Genomic DNA, 7,094 nt, shown 5'->3' on the forward strand with positions numbered 1-7,094 from the left:
GAGCTCAACAGCTCTGCGGCTCAACCTCTCAGTGCCTCGCTTCCCCCTCCGGAACCCGAGAGGGACACCGGCACCTCCTTTCCCGGGTGGTCACTGAGGATAACCTGGGTGAAGCCGAGGGAAGGGTGAGAGCGGTGCCCGGGCACAGAGTAAGCGCTCAGCGAACGTCGGCGGACAACCCCGCCTCGGGTCCGGCCGAAGCACCCGGAACCCCCCGCGCGCTTCGCGGGCCACGGCGCCCAAACCCCGGCGACGGCTACCGCGCTCGCACCCAAACGTCCGCCGGGGGCCCCGTTTCCAGCGGAAACAATGCGCGCGCGCACGCACGCGCCCGCCCCCCGAGCGCGCGCCCCCGCCCCCGCCCCGCGCGCGTGCGCGCAGCCGCGGCGCGTCCGGCCCCCGCCACCAGCTCCGCGGACCTGCGCCGGCTTCTAAGTATTTCTTGCTGTCACCAGACCCTCGGCAGCCGGCGGAATGCAAAGGAAAAGTAAATGAACTGTAAAGAAATAACACAGACCTTTCCGCATTCTGCCGCCTAAAACCGCCTCTCGATCCCCGAGCGTTGTCTCGGGGTCACCGCCGGGCCCGGTAAAAGCCGGGAAAGAAGGCGGGATAAGAGCGTGGTGGGCAGCGAGCCGGATGGGTAGCGACGGGGGAAGGGGAGACGAGAGCGCCCCCCGGCAAATGCCTCCCCCCCCCCCCCAGCCCCGCCGTCCTGGCCCCCCCGCGGGAGGTCCGCTGAGCCAGCCGGTCCCCCGAGGGGCGGTCCCTGCGCGGCCAAGGTCAGGGCGCGGGGCCGGGGCTCGCAGCTGGGGCGACGCACCTGCTCGAGACCTGCCAGAGCAACTGCCTCTAGGGGGCCGACTCCGCTCCCCTGCCCTCAGCGGCACCTCATGCTCCTGCCCCCGCCTCCCCCCGCCCCGACCCCCACCCCCGCAGCAGAGGCAGCCCAGGGGCCCGATCCCTCCCACGTGATTCAGGAGGGCCTTTTTCGAAGAAAACGGAAGCCACCTTTGGGAAGACGTCAATGGCAAACGGATAATCATTTTGTTTTTATGACGGGACCGGCAGGCACAGAAATCTCAAATTTTTCATGTGGGCTCAAGAGCTCTTCAAAGTAGAGAGGAAACTAATCTCTGAAGTTTTCTCTTATATGTCCTATGGAATGCGTATTAAAATCCTGAATGCTAAAACTCCATTGGAATTTAGTTACAGGTGAATTTGACCAATTGGACACACTGTGAAGAACCTAAAGTAGGGGCGTCTGGGAGGCTCTGTAGGTGACTTGGGACTCCTGATTTTGACTCAGGTCATGATCTCACCGTTCACGAGTTGGTGAGGGTGTTGAGCCTGCTTGGGATTCTCTCTCTGTCCCTGACTCTCTGCCCCTCCCCTGCTTGTGCGCGTGCTGTAAATACATAAACAAACAAACTTAAAAAAAAAAGATAAGAGTAAAATCACCACGTAATAGTGCTAAAAGCCCACCATCTTTTGGCTGTTGGTCCTGTGTTTGAAATCAATTATTTTTTACCCCTTTTCTTCTCGGTTTTGTTATCTGTACATTATTGTCTTACGGATAGTGTGGTCTCCTTTTGGAGCCAATTTGACCCCACTCTCCTTTTGGCAAAACTTTTATTTGCGTTTCCCTTGCGCACCCAACAAGTCTGTGTATTAACAACATGCTTCATTTTTGGCACAACAGCCTCATTAATTATGTCAGCAGAGAGCTGGCATCAGGACTCTTGGTAATTCCTGTCTCCTCTCTGCTGGCATTGTTGCTTCTGAACTACCGCCCTACCATCAGCGGGCTTCATTCTCCCTTTGTGGTCCCACCCGCTCCCCACTCCTTTGCTCCAGCCCACCCACCTCCCAGTTCTACAAAGAACGGAACGTGAGGGCTAGGAGAATGAACTCTACTCGTTTTAGCATTCTTTGGCTTAAAAGAGATTTTCTGGGCCTATATCTCAGGTCCTTCTGGACTCATTGACAAGTTTTTGATGATGATGATGATTTTAACAGTGGTTACCATTTATTGAGTGCTTTCTATGTATCCAGTGCTTTAGAGAAAAAAAAAAAGGTAGATTATGTCATTTAATTCCTAAAACAAACGCTAGAGGCAGCTATCATTATTAATACCATTTAACAGAGGAGAAAAGTGAGGCTCAGTGAGTTGAGGTCACAGGGCCAGGGCCGGCAGGGCCAGGGTTGGACTTTGACATATCTGCTTTTGCTGTGCCGTGAAGCCGTCCCCTCTCTCACAACACACAACCACGTTGGCAAAAGGCTAGGGGCTCAAAGGTGTGAAATTTGGAAAATCACTTCAAAAGTTAAATGGCAGGTAATGGGGCCTAAAAAAAGGGTCAGGAAAGCCGTCTCTGAGAGTGTTGACGTGGCTAATGCAGCCCAGGACATACCATTGTCAAAAACACAAAACACAAAACCCTGGTTATGTTTTATTTTTAGTTTCTGAAGTTCCCACAGAAGTCTGAGATGGTGGCCAGTAATTTCTCCTTGAAGCCTAACGCACCTTACCCAGTGACTAGGTAAGGAGGGCAGGGGTGGTTGTTTTCACAAATGTTACTCCTAATTGTAGTATTATACCATCGTTCAGGCCATCATGTCCCCCTTCCAACTGTATCCGGCATCTTGGTGGATGTCCCAGGTAAAGCTCATCAAGGAAATGCTAGTTCGTTCCCGGAGAGGAACTGCAGTGGCCACCTTATTAAAACTCTGCGGTCGTGAGGAGTTCCTTGAATATGAGGGCTCAGCCATTACTCAAAAACATTTATAAAGGATCGACTTTATACTAGGCACTAAGCCGAGGCACTGCAGACAAATACATGTGGCCTCCATTCCAATTTTACTTAAAATTTTTCTTAAATAAATCAGAACCGCTGACCAATGGGGTGGGTGGTAAGGTTGAGGGACAGTTCATATCGTGTTAGAAAAAGACGACGGCAGGAAGGAATCCAATGCATTCCCAAGAGAGAAGACCCTAATGATTGGCTTCGTCATCAGTTACCAAAGACAAAGAGGCCGTCTCAAGAATAGATAGGACGGATGCCTTGTCCCTACCACAGGGTGAGGCAAAGGGCTTATCATAAACTACATTATTTTTTAAAGTTACCAAAACTTGATATGCTTGGTATGAAAAATTCAGACTCTGTAGAAATATAATAACTTGGCATTGACCTCTGCCCTACAATCTCTCTCTCTAGAGATAACTGTTGTGAACAGTTTAGTGTTGAATCAAAGGACCTAGTGCTTCTTTCTTGAACATGACAGAAAAAAAAAAAAAATTCCAAAGAACATGGCCCAAAGGAAAACAGACCACAAAATTTAAGGAGTCTCGGCTTGCTGGGTTATGAGATCCTTCTTTGGGGCGGCCCACTTACGCCTTGGCCTTGACTTCTGCTATCTGCGTTGGAAGAAAAGCCTAAGACAGGTAATATGTGCTTGTCACATGGAATCTAGGACTCAGTGGCAGTCGCCAGGCAAGTGACCGTTCCATCCGCTGGATAAGGCGTTAACAGGCTCTACTTAGGCGCCACACGTGTCCGTCCGGTTGCTGTCACAGTTAAGCCTCAGCCACCACTAACGTCTTTAGGTTAAATTAACTTACCACATCATTAGTATGCAGAGCCTTGGGGAACAGAACAGGCATGTGTTAAGGAGGAGAAATGGGTTGGTGAATCAGTGCCTGGGCTGGGACATTGCAATAGGGGCTCTGGGCAGCTGACGCTCCGGAGGGAATTTGAAAGGGAAAGAAGGGGCCAGGCCCGAAGGGTGGGCTACGTTCAGGGCATATACTTTACACACTTCATGATTTTTGTCTTGGGCAGACAGTAATCGTTATAGTATGAAGTTAGACTTGGGCTGATTTTGATTAATTTCTATCAGCACAGACTTGTCCAAGGGCTCTACCTCTTTACGTCCTGCTCCAGAACCTTGGCCTTGGAGGAATTTAAACAGGCCTTGAAGGCTGAGTAAGGAGTAGCCACACTGCCGTCAGGCCCCCTAATATCCATCGTCCCGCGCATGGCCCATCTTAGAAGGCTGCTTGGCCCGGCCTCCCTCGTCCAATGTGGCCATGTGACTAGATTCTGCTCCGGGGTGATGAGTGGGAGTGGTGTGGGCAGTTTCTCCGTAGTGTCTTCTGTTCTAGGCCGGCTTCCCCGGAAGTAGATGCTGACAACAAGAGTCCAGCACAAGCTGTTTACTTGAGAAGGTGATTCTAGGAAGCATAAGGAGGGGAGTAGGGGAAGTGTGTCGGTCTGGATTTTCTAAGTAGGTGCCAAGTGGAATTACACGTACGAGGGTTTTATTAAGGGAAACACGTACGGGAGGGACAGCGGGGTGGGAGCCAGATGAGGCCAGAAGGGCTGGCGGACCAGCCGGCAAAGGTGAGTCTGGCCCGAAGTGAAGGAGAGGAGGAAGGCCTTACACTGCCTGCCAGGCTGAGGAGAGGTAGCAAAGCCAGCATCAGGGGGCCCCAGTTCCCCTGGGAACGACCTGCGTTGGGGTCCTTGTGACAGTCAGCGACTGGAGCAGTCCGCGGGAAGAAGGCCTTGCGCGGGCACAGCCGGGGGCCTCGTGGCACGGCGGCCAGCCTTGGTAACTGTACCCTTCGGGTTGGAGGCCAGTCCTTGGTGCACCCTCCCGCCACTGCGGGAAGTGGGGCAGGGAGGGAAGGGACGTTAAGAGCGTACCATCGAGCATCCGGGGCCGCTGAGGCACCACCTGCTGGCATCCTCTGGGGACCCGGTCAGTCCCCACCCGAGGGGCGTACAGCTGAGGGGCAACACGCCCCCACCTGTTGAAACTGCTGACGGGTTTGTCCTCGCTACAGGAGCCGCGCGAGAGACACCCTGAGAAAGTGGTTTTGAGGAAGCGTTTCCACTCGCTCCTGCGTGGAATCTTCCCAGCAGAGTTGCTAACAAACTGAACGTACGACTGACTGGGGTTATGCATCCTCTTTCTTCGTGCTCCTCACCTCCCGCCCCCCTCATTTCTGCTGGAGGATTGGAAACGCGTGAAATGCCCCCCAGAGTGAAGAACACAGCACAGGGGACTCTGGGTAATCCACCCCTGCCCGCTGTAAGGACACGCTGCCCAGTCCCGGATCATAGCCTTTTCTCTTCTTTACAACTCCGCGAGGAAACTTACGGTCGGGAGGAAAACGACAAAAACAAAAAAACCAACTAGGAAGAAATACACCAGAGCAATTACTGGCTGGAAGGTGGTGGAATTACGGATATTTTTCTTTTATTCCATAATTAAATGCGGTTCTAACTCTTTTACTCCAATGTTTGTAGTAAGACTATCTTTCTACTTTTCTGTATGCTTAAATACTTCCATAATAAAAATTATATTTTAATTTCAAAGCAATTGTTCCTCTTAGCCTTCCCATTTTTGCTACCTTAATATCCACTGCTTGCTTCCTGGTCTTGCTTTCACTGCCCCATTCTCCCTGCCATCAAGAACCGGAAGATACCATTGGTTCCAAATCCTTGGTGGTTCATTAGGGACACAGGTGATCTTGGGTAGATGGCAAGCTTCGGTCGTTCCTGGCTGGGCAGTTCCCTGAATCTAAGGGGCGATGATGGTGGGGGCTCACCTGAGGGGAAGCTGGCAGGTGAAATTTTGTCTGAGCTTCTATTCGGTCCTCTGAAGAAATGTCATTTTCTCCAGCAAAACCAACTAGCTAGTCATCCAATCTGTGTCCTCTTCTCCCCGGGGACAACAGCGGGACCATATTTCCCAGATCCCCGTGCAGTTCATAAGTATCCATGTGACGGCAGCCCGTGGAACAGGAATGGAAATGACGGCACCATTTCCAGAACTCAAGGTGTTAGGAGCTTGGGTCCCTAATCGCTACTTGGAGGGGAGCTGCCCGCACAGCAGGAACACCTATTCTGGACTTCACTTGGTAGAGGCAATTTTATTAAGCCATAGAAATATGGCAATTTTATTAAGCCATAGAAATATGTGTTTGTTACAGCAGTGAGCCTACCACAACTAATACACTGTTAATGTCTCATATCTGCCAAGTTGGCTCTCGATCCACAGAGTCCAAGGTGAGTTTGACTGCAGAGAGCAGTGGAGCTCCGCTTTTTTAAAGACTTGCAACCTGGACTCGTTTGCAATCATAATACAATGGAGAGGCAGTGCCCTTGTTGTTCCCAATCTCATAACGTCCTCTAGATTGCAGTAACTCTCTCCAGTTGGAGCAGCTTTAGACAAGGAATCCTGGTCATGTGTCCCTAATTGACGACAGTGTGATGCATGAATCACTCAACCCCTGCGAGCCTCGGAAGATATCCAGTTCATTCGAGAGACAGCCAATCACAACAATACTAATAGCTAACTGTGTGCTGAGTGAGAGAGGCTGAGCACTTTGAACAGATTAACTCATTCAATCTACGTAGGGGCCAGGGATGCGCATTATAGCCTCACCATTTTGGGAACAGGGAGACACCGAGGCACAGAAAGATTAGAACATTGCCCAACGCCACAGCTAATAAATCAGTTTCAAACACAGGCAACCTAATTCCAGTGCCAGAAACGACATTCTCAGGATTCCAAAATGCTGGTTTTGTACCAGGATGAAATCTTCCTGGGATTGCAGTGCTCCTGATGCTGGCCTTGTGATCGGCCTGTACTTGGTCATTCCAACCATCCTACTCTTGACATCCAGACTCCTCCTTTTGATGGCTCCTGCTCCGGAAATGTACAGCCTTGCAAGGGATGACACGATCCCCCTCTTCCTTGATCTACTTAATCTGATTAGACACAAATTGTAATATGCCTTGATTCAGGGAACTTCCCTTTGCCAAATTAAGTCCCCTGAGATCTCTCACACACAGACCTTGATTTATGAACACCAGACTCTTTCAGTCCTCTGTGATTTTCTTTATTGAAACCATGCAATGCCTGCTCTCCAGCAAAAGAGAGCTGGTGATAAAATCTTGGTTTCCTATGAATTCAGAGAATTCAGGGAACATCAGAGATTATGTGTTTCAAACACAGAGTAAAACACTTTGACTCCACTCACCGGGATGACAATTAGAATATGACAACCAGACAAGCCCTGG

The 7,094-nt window shown here is 50.8% G+C and overlaps 1 long non-coding RNA gene across 2 annotated transcripts; it reads left to right on the forward strand.

The window, feature by feature from the left end:
• Positions 1 to 366: 366 nt before the first annotated feature.
• On the forward strand, positions 367 to 4,704 carry LOC106980609 (uncharacterized). Of its 2 annotated transcripts, none has more exons than XR_003414382.2 (3): positions 367 to 487; positions 2,464 to 2,543; positions 3,219 to 4,704. It is a non-coding gene; the product is annotated as an uncharacterized LOC106980609 (long non-coding RNA). The 2 variants fall into 2 exon arrangements; XR_008298114.1 differs by having other exon boundaries at positions 372 to 588.
• Positions 4,705 to 7,094: the final 2,390 nt, after the last annotated feature.

The sequence above is a fragment of the Acinonyx jubatus genome, chromosome C2 (assembly GCF_027475565.1).
Source record: "Acinonyx jubatus isolate Ajub_Pintada_27869175 chromosome C2, VMU_Ajub_asm_v1.0, whole genome shotgun sequence".
NCBI lineage: Eukaryota > Metazoa > Chordata > Mammalia > Carnivora > Felidae > Acinonyx > Acinonyx jubatus.